The sequence below is a fragment of the Numida meleagris genome, chromosome 5 (genome assembly GCF_002078875.1).
Source record: "Numida meleagris isolate 19003 breed g44 Domestic line chromosome 5, NumMel1.0, whole genome shotgun sequence".
In the NCBI taxonomy this organism is placed as follows: domain Eukaryota; kingdom Metazoa; phylum Chordata; class Aves; order Galliformes; family Numididae; genus Numida; species Numida meleagris.
Window position 1 is genome coordinate 63,336,464 of NC_034413.1, and position 24,513 is coordinate 63,360,976.

General features: G+C 38.4%; 1 long non-coding RNA gene across 2 annotated transcripts in view; it reads left to right on the forward strand.

Annotated features, from left to right (window-relative positions):
* LOC110400617 overlaps positions 531-24,513 on the forward strand; it is a 34,998-nt gene continuing 11,015 nt past the window's right edge. The window contains exons 1-2 of one of the 2 annotated variants that reach the window (XR_002439963.1): positions 5,069-5,121; positions 6,740-6,819. This is a non-coding gene — a long non-coding RNA (uncharacterized LOC110400617). Of the gene's footprint in view, positions 589-5,068; positions 5,122-6,739; positions 6,820-24,513 lie in introns of those variants that run through there. The other variant, XR_002439962.1, reaches the window with a different exon arrangement.

A 24,513-nucleotide genomic window follows, 5' to 3' on the forward strand; every position in this document is an offset into this window, starting at 1 on the left:
CTCTGCATTGCCCCCAGAGCTGCTGATGCCCACACCTCCTTGCAGCAGCGCTGCTGCTGTGTGTCCCCACATTGTCCGTGCTGGACCATGAAACTCGCAGGATAGGAAGAAGGGAGAAGCTGCAGAGCAGCCAAGGAGCATCAAGGCTAACTACTGGCCCCACCTCCAAATCATGCCATGTGCCTCAGAATGGATTCGGAAGATAGCATCTCTGGATGCTATCTTGTTTTTCAACATCTGTAATTGTTGTTGTGCAGCTTTCACATGGATTACCAGCATGAGACTTAATTTTTTCTTTTTTTTTGGTCCAGAATTTCAAACTGCTGAAAGATACATAACATTTTAAAATTACTTTTATTTATTAAGAATATACTGCAGTGGAAATGCTAAGTCATGGCTTGAACCAGTGATTGAGCACCTGGTGGGAAGGCAGGGCCAACCCAGGGGAGCTCAGGTGTGTGCAATGCTCCTGAGTGACTGGAAGGGGTGGAACCAGGATCTACCCCTCCCCAGACCTCATTTAAGGGTTGTTAGTGGGGGTGAGAAAGATCTTCTGGGAGATCCCTATGTACCTGGGGTCTTTTGAAGGTGAGTGTATTTTTTTCCTTTGTTTCTATGTCTATGGTTGTTGCATTGGGCATACCCTCACTTGCTGCAGCCTGAGACCTTGTTGCTCTGCTGTTATTACTGTGCTTTGCATTGCACATACATACATTCAAATTAGTAATAGTTATTGGAGCTTTACAGGAGAAATGCAGGAGATGGCTGCTGATATTCAACAATCATAAAGAAATTGTTAGTCATTTGCAATTCTAGAAAACATTGTTTTTGAAAAGCATATGGGAAGAAGAATTAACATTGAAGATAATTTAATCTCAGCAGGTATTGCTGGAGCAAGAAAAGATGTCTCTATTTGTACATCATGCCATAATGATGGAATAAATTAAGCTTTATACTTGACAATGGAACATTGCAGGTGAGCAAAGGTTTCACAAGAAACAAAGAAACAAAACCACCAGTACTTTAGTTTTTAGTTTGAATGGTAACTGAAGCAATGTGTCCCCTTAGCTAATTCTTCCTCTAAGTCATTTTCTTTCCCAGGTTCTCATTAAGAGAAGCTGAAGAGTAACCTGGCTGCCAGTACACCCTATAGCAGCACACTTCTACTGTTTTAGTTTTTCTCTCACTTCATTACGTTCAGAGCTCTCCGTATTTCATAAATGCAAATAGCTGCTGTGGGGCAGGATGTGTTGCACCTCGCATGCAGCAGAGTTCACGGGCATTCACTGTGTATGTTCCTGACAGCTTGAAATGCATGGCCTGTAGCATGGTTGTTGAGCTGCTCTGCTTACAGTTGTGACACTGAAACTGAAGCAAAAAAGGTGACTGGGTCCAAACTGGCTACTGGCTTATTAAATTATGAGGATGTCTGTGTGAAAGCACATCTGTCTCCATCAGATATGTTTCAGTTTATTTTCAAAACACCCTTACTCATCAAGAAAGTCTTTTGGTACAGAACTCTAGGGAAAGTCATGTCAAGGCTGAATTTTAAGCAGCTTCTTGCTGCAAGCCAGTGTAGTTTAGAATCTGGATATGTATTTCCATCTTTTCTCCTTGTCTACCTTACATTGTATCTACAGAATATATTTTTAATTAGCTAAAGATTTGTTCTTCCTAGGCTGTGCTGATTTATAGTTATGTGGTTAGATTTACTAATTGGATCCTTCTGAAATATGCACACTGTGCAAACAGAGCGAATTAAAAATCTCAGCAGTAGAGAGCTGGCACCGCTACTTACATTGAGGGCAAAGAGAATTATCTCCTTCAAGAATGGAATGAGCCATGTGTTCCTACCTCAGCCAGTACTGCCAGGATCATCACCATTTTACTTTCATCCACACTGTCACACCCTCAGATCTGCCAAGAACTGGGACCTGGAAAACCTGTTCTGTTAAAACCCTGTATGAGGAAGCCACTTCAGTGTCCCTGCTGGGGGAAGGTGACTTGACAAGAGTTTGTTAAAGTGCATTGGAGTGGCATGAGGCCCAAACTGACAATGCTCCTGGGAAGGTATGTTAGATCCCACTGAGCAGGATATATGGGATGTGCACCAGTCGTGTGTCAACATGATTTTATAGCTTTTACTGGCATGGAGCAGAAGTAAAATTTCCATGCATTTACAGAGAAGTGATAATCTTGCGCCTGTGCAAACAGTTGTCATGGCATTATGTATGGGATATGGGACTCTGGAAATGAGATCCCATTAGGTGGCTAGGTATCATGTGCGCCAACACAGCTTTGTCTCTGTATCTTGTAAAAGATATAGCTTGGAGCTTGCCATCCTTCGCTAGATATTTCAAAACACGTTTTGAGCTCCTTTCTTTTTGTCTTTGTTCTTGTTCTTCAAGCAGAAACTGTGGAAAGTTACAAAAAAGAGTCAGAAAGCAATAATATAAATTTCATAGGGACGAGTCCAGACAATACTTTAAATGACAAATTTGTCTTACTATTTTTTTTCCTGAGGTTTGGCATTTCTTGGATTTTGTATGAATTCTCTGTGGTACATAAGTTTCATTTCTGCCCACTAGGTTCGTTTATAATTGCTTGACTTATCAGGCAGTCCTTACTAACAATAGGATTTTCTCAAATGATTATTGAGTTACTGTCAAAATATATCAGACTTTCTACATGTGCTCTTGCAGGCAGAATTGTAGGAAATTGTGTTTGGTTTAGCTATGCTTTGTGGAGCTGAAGAATTCTGAATTAGACACTGGATTTATCTCAGAAGACAAATGTTTTCAGTGTGTTGTCAAAGGCACTATTTTATCTCTCAGATAAAATAATAATTAAATTGGCCTAATTAAAGCCAAATTTGAAATGCTTGTTCTCATTCACCCTTAAGTTACTTATGTTGGTTAATGGTGCCTCGTGAAAGTAATAATTGGGTTCAGCTGTATCATTTTGCACACGCCATGATGACTTGTGTGAAAAGCATCAAAATCTCGTGCAGAAAAGATCACAAAACAAAAGTGTATAGCTTTTACTGTGTTCTTATCCCTGAGATATGGCAGACAGGGTTGATTTTCAAAAAGTAGGATCTCTGAAATGAGTCTTTTTTTTTTCATGCCATGATTGGTTATGGGGGGGGTGGGGGGAGGACATCAGTAGTGGTATTTGTGAACATCCGCACCATTAAGCTAAAAGAGTTGAATTAGAAAATCAGTACTTCTATTTCCTACAGCCACTAAGTGGAAAACCTGTCAGAACCACTATTTCATTTTTACAGATGTTTGTTTTTCCTCTTAGATCAAATTTATCTTTCAGGCTAATAAGTTCTGGATAGATACTGGGTTTAAAATCGAGTATCATATAGACAGATGTAAGGCTGTTTTGTCTTTTTGCAAATGTGTCTCTGTTAAACAAGAAAATCTGCGTATGTATGCAAGTGTGTTTGCAGAAATTATTAATTTCCCACTTAATTGAGACGTATAATTCTAAAACTTGAACTTTGGAGAAGTTACCCACTTGAACTGATGTAAATTGTTCACATAGAGATATATCAGGGTACATAAAGATATATTACATAAGGAATAGATTACATGATTAACAGAATGTTAATGTGAGCTTGAAAATTGCTCATTAGAAATTTCCTGTGTGAACTATATATCTGTAGGGTATCATTGAATATCACTGAATCTGTGAGGGAATTTAAAATACAGCTTTGAGTTTAAGGCAGAAAACTAGCATATCTGTGTTTGTAAAGAGCAGACTAGGCTGTCACAGTGACCATATTTTTGGGGGGCTTTAGTTTAATATTGCTTCCAAGTAATGTATCCCTCATGGGTCACATACGGAGTTATTGTCTCAGTTTTAGCTAGCATCACCAGCACTTCACGTAGCATATAGCATACAGTTGGGTCCATTCCAAACTTTTGAGTTTTTTTAAAGAAATTTCCCATTTACCCTGTATTTTAGAACTTGAGCTATTCTGCGTATCAATTGTAAATGCGGAGTGATATGTTCCTGAATATATTCCAAACCAAAACAGCTGATAGCAGTGCCCAGCTGCGTGCCTACCCTCTTGAACCTTAACTACTGGGAATCCACAGAATCAGGTCTCTCTTGTCTCTTTTTCTAGCAGTGGAATGCAGCTACATTGGCAACCAGACTCAGACTTCAGCCATTTGTAGATAATACCTGTATGTGTGTATTTGTTACTGTCTATGACTGCATTATCAACTCCTCTGCAATCAAAGTGATCAGCTAATTGTATGATGCTACCTTGATTAAAATGAAGCAAGCTAGCCTACGTGATGTTTCTGGGTAAAAACCTATAGTGCTTGGGAGATGCTACCTTGTATTAAATGCTGTAAAGTCTTCCCTGCAATAACAGGATTTATGCATTGGCTTCCCACAGAAACTTAAGCTAAGGTCAGTATTTTGGACCTCTTCTTCAAAATATGCCATCACTAAAGCCCAGCTTCTCTAAAACATTACTTAAATCTCTGAAGTGAAGAAAACAGTTGGAATCATAGATTCCCAGAGCAGCTGGTGTTGGAAGACACCTCTGGAAACTGTCTTTCCCAAGTTACCTGCTCAGATTGCTTGACTCTCTGTCCTGTCTGATTTGCAGTATCTCCATGTTAAATGTTGATCAGTAACCTGTTCGCCACATTGATGGTGCAAAAACACCTTTTCACTTTTTCTAGGTAGTCACTTATATTAAGATAGTGTTTAAATTCATTATACTGTTACTTGTATATGAAGATCCATTATTTTTAGCACTTTCTGTTTAAAAAAAAACAACCCAACTCACTAAAGGTTTTTCGAAATACCACAAAGGCTCCAAGCAGGATCAGACGATTTATTAACAAATTGATCCAGGTGCAGTTGTAGCTGCTGATTTATAACTTACAGAATGACAGGCTCGTATCTTTAAAACAATTCTTTTCTCAGCTATAAAGTACTTTCCTTTTACACTGCCCTTATTAATATAAAGAATCTTAGTAAAAATGTCCCGTTTCATTTTCAGGAGGGTGGTGCCTTTACATTACCTTATTTACATACATACAGAGGGTCAGCTAAGACTGTTTTCAACTCTTGGAGATAAAATTCGAATTGGTGAGATAGATCTTAGGACGTTCTGGATGCTTGGCAGCTGGATGTGGTGTTTTGTGGATGCAATGAACACAAGATGTCACCCTAGCTGTGAGATTGCTCCTACAGGAGAAAATGCCATTCGTTGAAGAGGAAAGGGAATGAAGGATTGAGGTTATTGTTATTTTTTGCATTTTGATCACCACATTTCTTCATTTACAGAAAATCTAAATTGGTGAAATCATTCAACTAATATACAACATTGCTTCAGAACAAGAAAAACCCGCAAATTATTGAATACTTCAATTCAATGCTGTCATGCCACTTACGATTTTTTAAAATTTGTATTTTAAGGTAGGTTCCTGAAATTTGAAATAAAATTTTACTTCACTGAATGGTAACCATATGTTTATTGTACATCTTAGTGATAAAGATGATGAAGAAGTGTATGGCATTTTTGAGTCATCTTCAGTCTGATTTGTGTTCATACATGTACCTTGTGTTCTCCAAGGTTACAGAAGGAGGCAATAGCATGTCCTTAGAATCAATCTAAGTTGCTTTTACTTTTAAGACCATTTCAGATTCCCATTTAAAGGAGTTTCAATGTTCCTGAGAATGAGAATAGTTAGTTTAATTATATAATAGGCTATATTAGAGTTCTATATAGTACTGCACTTTTTGATTGAAACTCTGTAGGAGCTAGAACAGTCAACACTCCATAAGAGAACAGTTGTATTATGGGGATGAGATCTTTTATGTTTCAAGCCTTTATAAACTGTGTCAAGCTGTGATAGTTATAATTATTGCACACATTGGTTTAACCTATACAGTGTAGTTATAATGTATTAGCCTTTCCAACTTTCCCTTGCCTGTCCTTTATTATCGGTGACATTTTCTCTTAAAAGTTCAGAGCAAGCGTGACTTTATGATCAGCTCTAAGCTTGAACTAACTGGATTTTATTTTGTTTTTTTTTTTTCCCGTGGAATAGTGTTGTTGAAGAAACCAGGAGATGGCAGTCTTTCTTAATGCATTGAAGCTAAATTCTACAGGCAATTACAGTTTCTGTTCTTCTACATCAGAATTGGCAAAAAATGTAAAAAGAAATGAAAAGCCACATTTCTTGTCTTGCAAACGCAATAGGTCATTGTGCACTTGGCCCCTCTAGTATCATCCAGAGCCTGTTTTTTCAGGTGTCACATCTTGAACAGTCAAATACATCCAGGCACGTTTATGATCTTTCCAGTCTGCAGACTGGCTCTAGTGCAGTCTGAAGGTGTTACCTGGCTTGTTTGAGCATACCTGAATTAGTTATTTCATCTCCAGTAACACTTTTAGGAGAAGTCAATTACCCTTGGTAAAACTCTATGTATTTTATCTGAACGCAGGTTATTTCGGAGTTAACTTGTCTTAGGGGAAAAAAACATAGTTCATGTGTTTTTTGATCTGTAGAATTATTCTTCTGGACACTGTGGTAACAGATCTATTTGTCAACTTTTTGTGGAGAGGTACTCAAACTGTTTTCTGCAGCTCCAGTTGATGCATGTTACGCAGTGTCTTGTCTTTGATTTCTTGGGCTTTCATGCTTGTGACATACTGGAGGTAACTTGTTCAGTAGAGCACTAATCTTTCCTTGGCATGCAGGAAGTTTGGCTGTGTGTATCTAGAAGACAAACATTTTGGATTTGTGCGTCAGGATTCTGCCAGAGAGAATCGGTTATATGGTAAGGAGTGTTTGGATTGTAGGTTTGGAATATGGAGACACTGAGAATGCAGACCTTGGTGTGGCAAAACTTCTTGATATGCTGACACTGAATATATTAACTGAAGCTCGTTATTATGTTTGCTTCACAAAACCTCAGCAGCAATTCCCAGATAACTACAATGGAATTCACCTTGCCTGCATATAAGAAGTTTCAGTTGCTATGCAGCATCATAATACAAGCCTCTAAAACCTTTGTTAAACATTGAGAGTGCACTTGATCGTCTGCCAGAAGTGTTTAAAAGCATAATGTCTCACTAATAATTATTAAATCATTGAATCGTGCAAAGAGGTGTTCCATGTTTACCTAATGATTGTAAAACACAGGTCTCTTACCAAGTATGCACCAGGATATCAGATACTGGAATTCTGTTGAAGGGAATTATCAATGCTTTATAAGATGTGTCTCAGAAAAGGAAGGAAACACACAGTGAGTAAAACAGTATTCAGCCATAACAAACAGTAAAGTTTCTACACTCCTCAGTATTTCGACAGCTTAAAAAAATTCTTAAGTAAATTGGCAGGCATAAAGATACAACATTAGTAACATAATTCAAATTATGAAAACTTAGTTTCTCTAAGAGAGAGACCCACGATTCTGTTCCTCTTTAAGGAGAAGAACTTGGTACTTAACAAATGAATGTTTTTCTGTCCTTCATTTAGTTAAAATAAAACTGTACTATGCTGGCAGCTCAGGTTTAGGACACACACAGATTTTGTCCTCTTCAGAATGCACAGTGAGTGTAACATTTTCTGTTGTTTTCTGCATTGATGATCCAGCCATTTTCTCATACTGTCTGATGTAGTAGAGCTGTGTGTTGTTCACTATGAATCTTATAGTGATGTCTGATTGCTCTAAGTATTTACCTGCAAAAGCGAAGGCATTTGTGCTGTGTCAGCCTGATAGTAATGTTGAGTATTTACTACTTCCACTAAAATTAAACCTTCAAAAATGATAAACAAATGAATTGTAAATGATTTTTAGTTACATAATTGCTAACATCATTTTATCTTTCCATTAAACAATGCTGTTTTGACAGGGCTGTAGAGATGTGATTTGGCAGCTGTGGATCTGTCAAGCTCTCCTTTATTATTAATTTCTTGTTTCCATTGGCTTAAAGGCAGATTCTTTGATTCTCACTGCATTTTTCAAAACCATGTGCGTACATGATTTTAAGTGTGGATGACTTGAAAGTTCCCAGGATCCCTACTTGACTTCTGTGATTTTTGCCTGTTTATATTGCAGTGAAGGTACTGAAGGAACAATTGATCCTACTTCAAAACTATGTCTCTACCTTGTTATATTGTATTTAGGGGGAAAATATTTATGATTTCAGCATGTAATTTTCTACTACTCTCTGGCAGCTTTAGTGGTATAAGCACCATTCAAGGTATGTTTGAGAGAGACATTGTGATTAATAAGGAATGAAGTACTGAAGTGCTATGAAGAACTGTGTAAAGATTAAGGTTTTCCTACACTGGTAGAGTGGAAATAGACTTCTGGGTAAAATCTTTAGGAAACGAATCCAGTAAGGGACCAATTAGGGAAAAAGAAGTCCAATTACATGCGTAAGTGCAGATATCTGACTTTTCCTCTCAAAGACTTTCCCCTACAGTTATAAAATAAGGGTAATTACTCTTAGCAAAATTTTCTGATCACTTATTCTACCTGGATTTTCAGGAGTACATTTTCAGATCATGGATTATATGTGCATATCTCATTATCACTAATGAGAATTTCAAAGCAGCATATAATTTTACTGTGCTATTTAGTCTGACTTGTATTACACCTGTCAGTCTGTGTTCCTACTGCTATTTCATTAGTATTTAAATATTAATATTTAAAGGTCAAACTTAGCCTGCAGCGATATTAAAATATGTTATTCAGTTTCATCTGACTTGAGAACTTTTTTGGGACAGTGTTCACTAGGAAAGGGCTATTGCTAATACTTGATTGTGTTTTTAAATGTATTTTTATTCTCCTTGCTTCAGTTAGAAACTGGTCAGGTTCCATTTGGGTGAGAGAGGAGGGAAGGTTGTGAAAGAGTGAAATACAACTCATTCTGTAGTCAAGGGGAATGAGCTGTCGCCCTTCTTTGTGTCTGAAGAATCTTCCACTGAAGTAGTCACAGACCTGAAGGTCTTCACTGGTTTTCCAGATCAAAACTCTACCTATCTGTGTTGGGTTATTGAAACAAGCATTGAACACTTCAATAGTACAGCATTTTGGAATAAAAATAAATGCTACATGTTATGTACAGTGGTGCAATAAAGAGTGCCCCAATTTAAATAGCTTTTGTCAAGACTTACGTTTTGTGCCCACAAGTATTTAGATATGTGAGGAGCTGAACTGCATATTGTACTGAATACACAGTGAAGTTTTATGCAGTCCTAAACCCATAATTTTATCTACATAGTATTTAAGACTGAGTAGAAGTTTAATTGAATGTTTATTATACATACATCTCTGGTGCTGGCAAACAGTGCAGCTTGGCATGTTTTATCATAAAAAAAACTATGAAGCAGCAGGAGAACTATTTAGTGAAAGTGTCAAATCTCTGCCATAGATGTGAACAGAAGTGTGATTTTTTTCCACATCAGTGGAATAAGATCAGCCTCCGAGAGCCTATCAGCCTAAATAATCCTGTCCCAAATTTGTTGGTTTTTTGTCACTGCTGAATTATAGCAGTTTGCTTTTTATTAACCGTGGATCTACACACTGTACCATCTGAGAGTATATTAATCTTTCATAGGCAATCTAAAGAGACTATTGTCTTCAAGTCTTTGAACTTGATGACTAACGCAGGGCTTTGAGGTGGTAAATTAAAACAGACTGTCTTTATTTGTATCCAACTTTTTACCTAGCCCAGTCATCTTAGAACAAAACTTTCCATATCTGTACCATGAGTCAGTGTCTCTGGCTTCTGTAGTTAGATACAAAAATAGGTGAAAATGCATATACTTTTCATACGAGGAATTTTCATCAACCATATAGCTGTTTATCAGAAATGTAACAGCGTGCTTTCGGATGCTACCTCTTTGTAAAGGTCTGATATAAAGTTACTATTAGTTTTGTGACTCTCATCAGCTTAATGCCATTGATCAGTATCATTTTTCCACTTCAGCTGGTGGTGAATAATCTAATGCTCTCGCTGTATGCTTAAATGCCTCTTTTAAAACACAGAATAGCAGTAAGAAAATGCAGTTATAGATACAGTGAAGGAAATATTTTAACTGGGATGTGATGTAAGTAGATGATCTTCTATTGCTTTTGGAATACCAACAAAGAAGAAAAAATATTTTTAATAAGCTTAGTTGAATCTTCCTAAATTCAGTAGATGAACAACTCCTCTGGGGTGTGTATATGGGAAATAACAAAAACCTCCTGATTTTCTGCTGCCATAGAAACCACCCTAACCAAGAGGGGTTGTAAGTAAAAACAGCACCCTCTGACTTTGTATTTATGTTGTCTATGTATTTCTTCTTAAATATGAAAAATGATCCTTAGTTTCTCAAACAGGTAGTCCATTTAGGGTTTGGCTGTAGTTTCACAAGCAAGCTTAGGAATTAAATCTTGCTGAAGAAATAAAAAATGTGCATAATCTGAAGAGACTGCACAGGCATCTTGAGTCATGCCATGGACTTTTAATTCATCACAGAGTGTGTAGAGGGGAAGGTGTCAGAATATTTCTGTTGCCCATTGCAATGAGTATGAGAGAGTAGACGCACACCTCTTCTGTTACTGTACTCTCAGCCTTCATATTACCTCATCGGAGTGTTGGGTTTTGTTCTTTTTTTGTTTCAATTTCAGGTCTAGAAGAGAGAAACTGAAACATATCTTCCTGTAGCTCGGTCCTGACCAAAAAACACCCATGAGTCATGGTTTCCAAAGCAAGGAGCTAAGTGATGCTTTGGTGTATCCACCTGACAGCAATATTTGGCTAGAGACAAAATAATTTTTACTGAGGTGTTAAAAGATGAATACTCAAAATGAATGCATGTGCTATCTCTACTGACATGGAAATTTTGGCACAAATGATTGATTCTTTTGGAAAAGAGAGTACACTTTTTTCAAATATCAAGTTTAAAATTGCTTTAAGTGCAATATGGAATTGCAGATTGGAATTCCAGTGACCTTTCTATCCTTGACACTGCGGTGACTCTTCTAGTAGGCTAAGACCGAGCTGGACTGAGATGAGAACATGGCTCTGTAAAATGAAGATCAATCTATTTGCTCAGTTCAGCGATACTTTTCCAGCCATTTCTTCAGTTTTCCTATTTAAATTGAGGAAGGTTAAAACTAATGTAAGTTTAAAGGGTTTTCTATCACTCACTGCTACTGCCAATGGAGTGTTGCTCATCTGATTGCTGTGACTCTCTAGAATAAGAAGCTTAAATGCTCTTTTAACTAGCTGTGAAAGAGAAAACAAAAGACAAGTCTAGGTATAAACTGTTCTAGGGACCAGCGGGGATCTTCTTACCTCTGTTTTCTTGTTACCCACAGGAGTCCGGCTGCACAATTGTAACAGAAAGACCATGGTAAAAGCACTCTTGGGAAGGATCCTACTCTCATTTTTCCGATGTCAGACATATGGCAGTGCTGCAAGGATAAACAGGAACGTCAAAGCAGTCACATTGCAGCCTAGTTAGTTCTACCTCTTTTATATGCATAATAGAAAGGCAGTCAGTCCCCCACAGTTTGAGTAATACTGGTGGCTGATTATCAGTAGGTACAAAATACTGTGTCTTCTGCAAGAAATGTATTAATACATCTGCAGTCTAGTCAGATCACTACTAGAAATATTCTGTGTGGATGTCTGCCATTCATTTCAGCAGGCTCTGTGTCACCCACAAGCTTTTATGAAGGGCATGCTGAATCTGGATATCCATATTGTGAAATAGTAATCCTGTCTTTCTTGCCATTCCTTGTTCTGTTTTAGTACATACTGTGTTTTCATTCTTCTCCAACTCGTCCCTGTCTTCTTCCTTAAAAGCATATGCCTCTACCTTAAATTGCATATGTAGATCAAAAGGTATCTGTGTAAGGATAGCCTCTTCCTTCTCAACAAGGCTGCTTTCAGAGAATAATACTCACTGGCTAGTGTAACAAGAGGTAGCTTTGAATGATTTTTTCAGTGTTATCAGAGTGCCTGTGAGGTTTGCTCAGCCAGAAGCACAAAGAAAAGCACTTCTTTCCTTGTCTCTCTTCAGCACTAGAACCATTAGCTATGTCACACTTGTGCAAACGCGCTGGCAGTGAAGGTGTTACACAGGTGAAACTGGGTGCCTCATCTGACCTACACAGCCTTCCTCCTTGATGATAATGTACAAGAAATAAAAAGACAGTGTAAGGCTTAGATCTTGCTGCCTTTCTGGACAGTAAAAACATTCTTTCACAGAAAGATGTGCTTGGTTCAAATAAGAATCAAAGTGGCTGGGTAAAGTAGCTGTGACTTTTTCAGGTGTTAACAGCTGTGGTGTGACAGAGGTGGTAGATGCCAGCATGTGTTCCAGGGCTTCTTTCAGGGAGGAAGCAATGTTGAGGGTGATGCAGAGATTGCACATGGGGAAGGACAACAATTGTGATATCTGTTTTAGTTTTTTTGATCAAGGGGCTGAGAGTTCTTCAGGGCTCTGCACTACCTTCTGAATCCAGTAGTGGTTTAAAGCAAATGCAGCTGGGCTTGCATGGATAGGGGCTGTATGACTAGCAGGTGTGTTTACACGATAAATGAAAAATTAGCCATGGGAGTACAAGCTGTGGGATTCGCATACATTCTACCTTCAGAGTGATGCTTGTCTAGATTAACAGTCTGCTTCTTATTCCAGGCAATGCAGTCCATTAAGAAGTTACTTAAATTGCAAAGTCAGATATTTTGGTGCTGAAAAATGCCAGCTTTATGGTTGGCCATACAATGTTAACTATACGCTGAATAACTTAAATTATAGAATTCTACATCTCAGTGGAGTTTGTTCTTGCCTCAGTGTACAAAGGGAAGGGAATCAGGGCAACTGACCTGGCTTCGACTCATTGCTGTGTGCTTGCCTTTGTTCTTAATAGCTCCCATTTAACTCAGTTTCTGTTGAGCATAGTGGGTATCTTGCATCAACTTGGTGATACCAGACTGCCCTTCCCTTTAAAGAGTTCAAGTCCTTTATAAATGTTACCTTACATTTGTAAGCCTTCTTCAAATTAAATACTTCATTTTGCAGGATAGATACACAAATGATTTGATCAGATCTATAGATATCCCAGGCTCAAACTGGAAATATAATCTAGAAATATAAGCTACCGAGCTTCAATGTGAATGCCAAATAATTCTCTTGCTTTATGCCTAGCTTTTTTTTGGTACATTTGTTTTTAATTTTCAATACAAATGGACGTTAGAAATCTGTGGTCACTTTCAATAGATCTGCTGCAAACTGTTGGGGTTGTATTTTATGACAGTTTTAGAATTTCAGATAAGATGTCTGAAAAAAACAGAATGAGTCAATTAGAGACAGCTGTAGATCTGTCTGAAAGTGATATCTCTTTACATATCCAGCAACATTAGCAGGAGAGGAGTCTGAAGAGGAAGAGACTTTTCATGGTAACATTGTTTGAAACTATAAGTGAAACTTTATCTAAACTTGTATCTTCATTACAGTTTCTTCTTCCTTCTTTCTACTGCAGTGCATTAACATACCATAAATCCTAAAAAAGGAATTGTGTCATCACTCTCTCCTACCTCACACAAATTTTGTGTGAGTTTATGGAGATGAAACTAGAGCTGTGAGTGCATTTTGTCCAGGAATCAACATAGCTAGTATGAGACGGGGGGGGGNGGGGGGGGGGGGGCTTTGGATGATGGGAATTGCAGAAAAGTATGGTAAGATGGGGTCACTCTCCCTCTTGGGAAGTGCATGGAGACAGTCCAAATCACATACTTAGCAAGGTGGATTTTTATTTGAAAATGCTAACCTTTCATTAGAAGCGTAACTAAGAATTTGCTTTTTAGAGAAGATCAATGATGTGTGTACTTCGTTGTTGGAAGGTGTACTTGAAGCATGTGAAAGCAAGTCTGTTTGCTGTAGCTGGAATTAATATAGATAGCAGCAGTGCTGTAGCAGCACAGGTTTCAGCTTGAGCTGCATGCTCTCACAAATGCCAGGAGAGTCTCTGGATCTTTGCAGGTAAAGAGTGTCAGCTGATATGTCACCTGTCAGCAGAGGTGATCAGTTCTCCTTCATAGTAATTAGCACCAAAGAAGAGATCTGACTCTAGGGTGGTGTTAAGACCTCAGATACCTTATTCATTGTTTATTTAGGCAAAAATTGGTATTACGTCATGAGCATAGAGAAGAAGAGAATAACAGTAGATCTTGTTCTGGCTGTAATGGAGGCCTGATTACAGATTGAATGATTTGTCTACATATCTGCATGGAATAAGACTGCCAAAATTTCTGCCAAAATATAGCCATTAAAAATAAATATATCAGCATTTTTGCTACATACTATGCCAATTTCTTTACATAGCATGAAGTCTGGAAGGGGGTATCCGTTAGCATTAAAATCCTCCTGTGTTAAGAAACAGTATTTTAATTCTTCCTTCCTTTTATCTTGTTCCTCTCCCCCATTCTTTCTCCTCCCTGCTGCAGTATGATGTAGTGCTAGTGAATTCTGATGAGGCCAAATTAAGTTCAACCCCAGGCACTCATTACTGGCCAATTAAGTTGGCATCATAGCAGCATTTAGTGCTTCTAACTGGGAGAAAACCCATGGAGAAATCTAGGCATGATATTGAATACTCAAGGGTGAGTTTTACTGACTTTTTCTTTAACTGTATTTATCCAAATCTGACATGGTTTAATTCCCTCTTCACCATGTTCATCTTACAGAGGCAAATTTTTCATGTGCTCAGTAATCTCAATCTGTTTTCTGAAGGAGCACATAGAGCGAGTAGCCAAGTCCTTCTTCCCTCCTGCAGGGAGAGGGATTTATTGCTCATATTTCTGTCATGGTAGTTCCTGTGTGCCTCAGCTGAAATACTCATTGCTCTGAGGAAGTATGTAGATGAAAAAAGCAGATTATGAAGGGAAATTGAGACAGTGAAGTACCACAGTGGAAGGTGGTATTTTGAAATTCAGTATTCATGCCATTGAATATACAAACACTACCTTTAGGTAACAGTATTCATTACAGAATTGCTGTTGAGATCCATACTAAAACAAGAATACATAACAGAGGCAGTCATTCCTATCAAGCAGCAATTGACAAGCTATAAGCAAATGCCTGTGGGTGAACTGCAGTTCTTCAATAAAAAATATAGAAGGACTTGAGGGGGAAAGAGGTGATCCTTGTCTCTGAGAAACAAGTCCCTGGACTTACAAGCTGTGAGTATAATCAATGTGTAAGTGCTGACATCTTTAAGTTATAAAGATTTTAAATATATAAAATACGGGTTACAATTTCTTTGTGCTCTACCAAAGAGGCTGGTCTTTTCATAAATACAGTATTTTGGAAATAATGCTGCCAGCCATTCTTTCAGGTACTTCCATCTGATAATGGCACCTTGACACGAGGAACAGACACACTAAGGCACTGCAATATAAAGTATGTTTAAAACCATTTCTGTCACTGCTTCTGACAAAACGAACATCAGACAAGTCATGTCTAGTGGTATTCGTCCATTTATTAGGTGACATAATATACACCTCACAATTTTGCTGAATTACTCCTGCTGAAAGTCTCTGGACAATTAACCAAAATTCTAAATGCACAGAATTCCTGAAAGGTTGAGGTTGGAATGCACCTCTGGAAATCTTCTGATCCAAACCCCCTTATGAAAGTGGGGTCAGCTATAGAAGATTGCTTAGGAATGTGTCCGGTTTGCTTTTGAATATCTCCAAGGATGGAGCTACCACTCCTTCCAGTTTTGTATGATCTGCAAGCTTGCTGAAGATACTTGGTCTTCTAGATCATTAATGAAAATTTAAATAACACTGGCCCCAATATTGACTCAGAAATATCACTAGGGAATAGTGTCTACTTGGACTTTGTGGACTTTGAACCTGACAATTCATCCTGCTTTCACTATTCTCATTGACCATTTATCTGGTCCTTCCTTTGTCAGTATTGATGCTGTGTTAAGCGCTGCTGAAATCCGCAATACAGTAGAGAACGAGCAACTGTTATAGCTTCATTCACTGGGCTGGTCTTATCATTGTAGAGGAAGTTCAGGTTGATCAAGCATGATTTCACTTTCGCAAATCCATGCCAGTTGCTCACAATCGCCTTTTCTTCTTTCATTTGTGTGGTTAATGGAGGATTTACCCTATCGCCTTCCAAGGGACTGAAATGAGGCTGACTGGCCTGTTCCCTGGATCCTCCTTGCCATTCTTGAAGAGTGGTTTGATCTCCAACAGTGCTCAGGAACCTCCCCTCATCATGATAGTCTTTCACAGTTTAGAGTGGCCTTGAAAGATCTGGCCAGCTTTCTCAGCACTTGTGGAAGGATATACACCATCAGATCCCATGGACTTTTGCAAGTCCCATCTATTTCAGTGTCTCCTAACCTGATCATCCTCCACTAATGGTAAGGCTTTCTTTCTCCAGGATTTCCCACCTGTTTTATGGACCTAGGACTGCTGCTGGTATGTTTTACCAATAAGGATCAGTATGGAGTACTTCATTCATTGTGTACCTCAGCCTCTCCCATGTCCTTTGCCAGGAGGTCAAACTTCTAACAGTAAAATATTTTCAGATGAGAATTCACTACAGCACCTCTATGGGAGACTACACAGAGATGCTTCTGTGTGTTTGAGCTCTGCTTTCACACCTGTCTCACTGATAAGTGTCTTTCATGTGCAAAATAGTAGTTCTATCAGAACAAGTGCACTATGACAAAATCTAAACTGTTGTAATCCAGCCTGTCAAGATAATCCCAAGCATAACCTGCTGGTGTGGAACTGCAACAATGCAGATTGTATCATTCCTGTAGCAGAAATGCTATGGCATAGCTTGAAATAGTGATTGAGCAGCTGGTAGGAAGGCAGGGCCAGCCTAGGGAGCTCAGGTGCATGCAGACCTCATTTATGGGTTGGCAATGGAGGCAAGGGATCTCTTGCTGGAGATCCCTGTGTACTTGAGGTCTTCTGAAGGTAAGCAGCTTCTTTCCTTTATTTCTGTGCCCACAGCCATTGCATTTAAGCAAATCATCACTTGCTGCAGCCTAGGACACTGGTGCTCTGTTGTCATTGCTGCACTCTCCACCATGTTACAGCTCTGCATTTTTGCTTCCTAGTAACTGTGGTGTGAGTTCCTCTGCAGCTGTAAGCAATTGAGTTTGGTAGCATGGTTCACTATCAGAAATTCAGTCTCAGAATCAAAACCAGGTCATTTTGGTCATTTACCATTAGAACATACATATGCACACTAATTATGTTGTGGCTGTACTGTGTACATTCTAGTGACTCAGATTATGCTGTGTAATTTTTTTATCAGAATGACATGGGCACATGCACTGTCTACTTAGGTTTTATGTAACTTGTTTTAAGATAACTTCAGTAAATTTCCCCTAAATTAGAGGGATATTGCTGATTGCTCAAGCAAAATTTCTAGCTGTGTGCTCTCCTGGGAGGAAAGCATTATCAACCAGATGATCTATCTTTGCTAATATTTTCCTATTTTCTTGTTTTTAGTTTTCTTTATTTTTTTCACATTTAAAAGAAATTTGAAATAGTACACATAATACAGTGGTGCTTTGGAATTGAAGCTATGCATAGCTCTGGCCGAGGCCTGTGGAAAACAGCATTTAACTTGATCTGTATCCACTACTCACCAGTTTTGTGATGGACGGCTGTTTTGCTTCATGTCAAGTTTCTTACTAGTTCTGTAAGAAATCTATGGGAAATGATTTGCAGGGCTTTCCTTCTAGGTCAGCAGTTTGGAAACAGTCTTTCAAAACTCAATTAAAATGCTCCATTTTCTCATTGGCATGAGGATAATAAATAGGATAATTTCAAGGCTTAATGCGTCTCTCCTTCAGAAATACTCCACATTGCACAGCTGTGAACAGAGGTGCTTTATCAGAGATTAGTTTGTTCAGATTTCCTTCACAGCTGAAAATTGCTAACAAGAATTCAATTACTGTTGTGGGGAAGTAACCTAAGAAATAAAGGCTATTATTGTCTATTTGCTGAAGGAATCAGTTACAGTAATAGTGTCTGTTAAAGGCAGTTGGTGTTTTAGAAGTTTCTGCTGGTATAACAGGAATCTCTTCTGATACCACACCAGGTAAAAGTAGAACTGCAATATGTCCTGCCCTTTGAGTTGCTGATATATGTTGTGCTATATTTTATGTGTGTTCCCCACAGCTGAGATGCAAAAATGGGAGAGTGATGTTGTTTGTGCCTCTCACCAAAATTTCTTAATGCTGGGGTGCTGAAAAATTTGCAACTTTGGACACGATGTGAGGTGAGGTGATCCCCTTCTCCTTCCTGTCCAACTGCAGTTGTGAGCCATGTCTCTGTTCATAGAAGCCATGTGTCCCTAGCAATCTGCACAGATAAATTACATGTGTTTTTATCTGCTCGCAGCATTGCTGCTAGTAGGCATGGCTTTATCCAAGTAGAATTATATCACTAAGTACAGCTAATTCTGGCTCAAGCACTAAACATTTGGGCATAGTTGAGACCAGAGCTCGTTCTCAATTAGTCACTGTGTCCTTCATCACTCCCAGTTTGTGCTGAAGAAAAGTTGTTTATACCAAGCAGAAAAAATGTATCATTTATCCTCTGCACTCCAAAATGTGGTGCTGCTTACTTCAGCTCTTCTCTCCCATATATCACCAGTTTTTGTTTGGCCTTCCCTAATTTTGACACATCTCACCTCACGGTGATTGTGCTCAGTCTCCCACCAGTTTCTCCTGGATTATTTCCTCTTTCAGAGGAATTGTCATGCTCATTGCTTCTTCCTTCTTCTGAACTTTAATTAGTTCTGCCCTAGGGGCACACAAGCCTGAGGAGTTCTTTGACATAAGTGGGCTTGCTACCTAGGCTGAATGCAGAATTTCTGAGGCTCTCATTGTGCCTATCATGACTTATCTTTGCATTGAACTCTCTCATCTATAATGAATACATTTGAGATGAATCTATACAAAAAATTTTCTTATGAGGATGAGTTCTTCCACAAAAATATTTATCAAGCTCACCTTGACCATAGCAATGAATTCCTTTGTTCAATTATTCACAGTCCTGTAAAGGACTGTACTATAATCTATTAGGGCTAACAGAACTCAGGACTAATAACTCTTAAGTCTGATTCCTAAGTTCAAATAGCACCTCAGTCAGGAATTGGGTGGAATGTATTTGGCTATGACTTTGGAATCTTACTTCAGAGTAATGTGAACCAATATTTTTTTGTCATGGATGTATTTGGAGACCATATTTTCTTTATGTAAATAAGAGAAAGAGGAGTCAATACTACCTCAGAATTACATTTAAATATATGAAACTTTTGTGCAGAGGTATTAATAACCTGACCTTTTTGAGTGTGCTCAGTGTCTGCAGCTTTCATTAACTTCAGAGAGACTTGCAGCCACATTGATTTCAACCACAATTTACTTAACTCACTTGTGACAGAGCTGGGAGAATGAGTCTTGGTTTCTTTAATGGCAAGTAATTTTGAATATGTCAAGGCTTTAATTTCAAAAAAATCTCACAAGAATTCTTTTCCTTTGACTTTCTTCCCTCCAATCCCTTGCCTTAAATATTGCCAAAGTTCTTCTTTCAAAAAGTCGGGTTCCTTTATTTCTGGGTTTCAGATCACAGCTGAAAATGAAAAGTTCTGAAAACCACTTGCTACTCAAAAAAGGCCCTGGTAATAACCACTTCCATCAGATTTCATCTCCAGCATCCCTCACAATTAACTCTGCCACTTCTTGGAATCTGATTCTAGTGTTTTCATCCCATCATGTCAAATTGAGAAGAATATTTCTATTGATTCAGAAAGCAGAAAGATTAAGCTCTAGTATGTGCTTTTTCATTATAACCAGTTTATAGTGTATGCGACTTCAGCTTACTAAGTGCAGTTTCAGCATGTCTTTTTACATCAAACTTGACATCCTAACATGTATATTTATTTTATATATTTATGGCCTCAAGTTGCATGGGGGGACACTGAGGTTGGGTATTAGGAAATACTACTCTGAAAGGGTGGTCAGGTGCTGGAATGGGCTGCCCAGGGAGGTGGTGGAGTTGCTGACCCTGGAGGGTCATTTAAATGTTGTACTGAGGGACTTGGTTTAGTGAGGAAGTGTTGGTGATATGTGGATGGTTGGACTGGATGATCTTGTAGGTCTTTTCCAACCTTGGTGATTCTATGATTAGTGATGTGATCTTTCTGCAAATTAGTGTTTGTTTCTGTTGAAGCTTACTTAGTTTAAAAAACAAAAGAAAACAAAAAACCCCAAGAAATAATCCAAAAGCACCTCTCTGGCCACCTGAGCTGGTTTGAGCTGACAAAGGAGCCTCCTTTTGCCACAGAGGTAGAAGGGAGACAATAGAGCATCTAGCTGATCATGTTCTTGTGCAGTCCCCATGCCTAGAGAACTTGTACTTACCTTATTTAGTATTCTATCTGTTTAAATGGTAGGATGCTTAGAGATGCTGTCAAGCTGACAGGATTAAGAGCAATCCTTGCTGTTGTGTGCTTGTTTATTAGACTGACAGTGATCACTGGGCTTTCAATCCTGAATTTCTACAGCGCAAATACGGCTTGCAGGCTCCAGTTCATAGCTGGCAAAAGTACATAGCTAATGGGAGTGACTATGCTGGAAAACAGTATTTTGTAGCTGAGAATTTGCTCTGTGAGAAGTGCCATTGTGCTCTTTGTATCTGTTGTAGCTTCCACAGAAACAAATAGGAGGCATGACTTTCAGAGTCATCTACATATAGGTCTACAAATCCTTCAGTTGAGCATCAGCCAGAATATCCTGTATCCAAGCAAGAGCTGCCAGTTGTCTCTGATGTGGTGTGGAGCTTTTGCATCATTGTTTTCCTCAGATATGTGCATTTGAATTTTGCCTTCTCCCAGATATGTTTCTGTGCACATAGCCTGCAGAAACAGAGCACATGGTAGGATTCCTCCTTGTTCCTGGTTGTGACTTAGGCTGCCAACTCTGTTGTCAAACTTATGTCAACCTAAATGAGAAGATGATACGCTTTTAGATGGCATATCATGTGTAAAGATGTGCTGATACTGAAGTTACATAGGCCAGATGTTGTGGATGATGCCTGTCATCTCATTGCACATTTAAGGATGTTTTTGCCTAAGGATATTGAACACATAGTCTCTATATATCCAATGTATCATGATAAGATACTACCTTTTATTGAAGGCTGTGCTTTAAAAGTCACTAATTAGCATGGAAAACATAGGATAAGGTGGTAAAGATTGTTTCTTTGCTGTGCTGTAAAATTGCTCTGGAAAAGAGAAAGTAATCTTAGCCTTGAAATCTCTTTAGTTCTTTGCTCCTCTTCACTACTCTACACAAGAAGAAAATGGGAAAAGGTTCAGAAAAGATGCCTGCATATATTTTAACATTAATTTTAACATAAAAAAGTCATAATTTTATTCTAGTGTTTCATCTCCATTCAGACAATAGAGGTTACTGCAGAGTTCATGCCTTTGATTTCTTACTTTACTTTGGCTTGTGTACCAACCAATTCTTTTTAAATATTTATGGACAAGATTAAAGACTTTATAAAACTTAGCAGTTGGCAGCTGTCCTCGCCTAAAGGATAATGGAGACTTTTCATTTTAATTGGATAACTGTGACCAAAACATGCAAACCCCAAGGGAAGTACAAGAATTGAAGTGTGTAAAGTACTTTTAAAAAGAAAATATCCTTCCACATTACATAGTTTCTTTTTCCTTTAGTAGCTTCCATCTAAAGGTGAAATTGTAATTTCTTTTTAAATAAAAGTATTTTTTCCCTTTGTAGTAAAATTTTTCATAAGGAGTTCCATCATGAATTAACATTCCTGTATTTTTCCTTGTCCCCCTCTCTTCCGACACTCTCAGTTTTGTGTGTTCTTATTACTACCATTTTTCATGTGCATGAGAGTCTTTTTACTCTACCCTTTAAAGATTAATTCGCAAACTATGGTATTGTAGAGAGACTAAGGTCTGTTAGCTGCTTGTAAACACATTCTTCTCTTATTGCACGTCAATAACTTACATACACCTTGCAGTTCAGTTGAAAGAGATGACAGCTGAAGCTGAGCAAAGGCTCAGGATCATAGTTCAACCCTTTTTTCTTCTCTGAGCCATTTGCTTCTGACTTCCCAGCGCGGCTTTCCCCACTATTTTAAACTGTCCTTTTGTTAGAGCATCAAACTGGCTATCTTGGCATAAATATCTACATGGAGTAGGATGATAAAGCAGCAACTGTTTCTTCATTCTCTCATCTAGAACCTCATATTATAGGGGCTCATGTAATGACGTAATACAGCTGCTGACCCCTCATTTTCTCCCTGCATGGATGCACTCGTGTTTTTATTCCTAAACTTCTTATGATTGAAACTATTTTTTAAATACTTTTCAAATATTGCCATGTATCTATGCATTAGCTGTGCTATATTTTGTTGTCACACGAGTAGCATAGCTAATCAATATACTTCTAAGAACAATTTTTAGAATTACACATATCTGTGTTTATTTAGTTTTTTGTTCTGAGTAACATTTGCCTGGTTGGACTTATACAGTTATGCTCAGTTTAGTTTAGATTTGCAGTTGAGTTGCAGCAGCTTTAAAATTCCTACTAACCACTTCATCCAGGACATTGTGACCTAAGCTATACTAAGTATCTACTGACCCTATCAAAAGCATGGAGGAAGTGAGGTATTTCCTAGCAAAGCTAGAAGAGAGCACACAGGATACACAGTCATCTTTGTCATATCCCGAGACGAATGGTGAAGATGCCAGAAGACAATGGGGAGGTCAAAAAGAAGGAACAGAAGGAATTTACTAGATTTTCTGTAGTCATTAAAATCCTTACAGATATAATTCCCCTAACTTTTAGCTTTTGCTTTTTTTTTATTTAGGATTAAAGTATTGGCAAGCTTAGCATATTTATATTTTTCTAGTCAGACTTTCAGATGGAAAAGCAGGGCCTACATTTTTTTCCTTTCCAAGACATTGGCACTGAATCACCTTTACCACTTAAGCAGACTTGGAAAAGTCCAATGGGAAGCGATTACCTATCTATTCTTATCCTTCTTCCTTCCTCTATCCTGAAATTTCAGTAGGTGTTTTGTTACTGAATATTCAGGTGGAAAATGAAAAAAGCAATTAGAAGTAGTATAGCATGTTTACTTGGGTAATCACAACCTTAATACAATCTTAATTATCCGCAGGCTTTGGCCTGAGCATTAGAAGCCCATTATCTGCTTTCTGATGTTTTCCAAAGTTTCTCTATGCACAGCATAGGGAAATTTCTGGAATAGTCAAAGAACTATGACTAAAGACTCTAAGGCATTAATATTGCATTGAAAAGCAAGATCAATATGTATTTTTTCACACAGGGGGTGGTGATGCACTGGAACAGATTGCCTAGGAGGTTGTGGATGCCCCATCCCTGGAGCCATTCAAGACCAGGCTGGATGTGGCTCTGGGCAGAGTGGTCTAGTGGTTGGCAACCCTGCATACAGCAGGGGTGTTGAAACTCGATGATCTTTGAGGTCCTTTTCAACCCAGGCCATTCTATGATTCTATGAATATGTAGCATCTAGCTGCTCACAAGTTAGAATAACAATGTATAAACAGTGTAGTAGGAATTTAATCAAAAAAACACTTTTTCTGGTCAGAATATATAACTGTAGGACAGTTCTGTTTTTTGTTGCTCACTGTTTCCCAAGCAAGATTTTATTTTTTTAAGTGTGCAGTAGAAAATATTTTAGGTGCTTTTGAGATTGAAAGGATGATACAGCGTTGGTATTAAAGGCAATAATCAGTATAAATAAACCCAGGCAGAAAGATGACCATATCCATTTTGTGCCTTACTCTTCTGGGCAATAGTTTTACGTTGGAATTTTTTTTGAAAATTGAAATGGGACAGAGAAGTAACAGGCAGGCTAATGATGAGACAATCCTACCATGGATGGTGAAAGGCAGAAGTAGAAAACCCTTTGGATGAGAATTAGGAGTTACGTGTGACTTCAGCATCCCCAAATGAGCAGTAGGGAAGAATGCAAGGCTTAGGGAGCAATATTATTTTCCATTATCTTTCATTTTGTGTTGGGGAATGTGCTGGGAGTCTTATGCCCAGTTCATGAATATTGCCATCTGTATTTCGCAGTTGTGAGATCCAGTGGGATAGAGGAGGCTGAAAGTCTGTTTTGCCTCCTTCTCACTGTCTTTTGCTGTTAAGATTAAGCAGGGAGCAGTGAGATTTTCTTTCCTCTCCTCATGTCTCCCGTGGTAGGCAGGATCTGAGGAAGCCCACCAAGTAACGTGTTTGTGAGGGCCTTATTCCTCATTTTACCTTTTTGCATCTAACTAGTGTTAGACCATTATCTGTCATAAACCAGGTAAGTCTCCAATAGACCAGATGCAAGTTAGCTTCATGAATTTCAACACGCTGAATGCTCGCTCCACTGGTGAATAACAAAGAAAG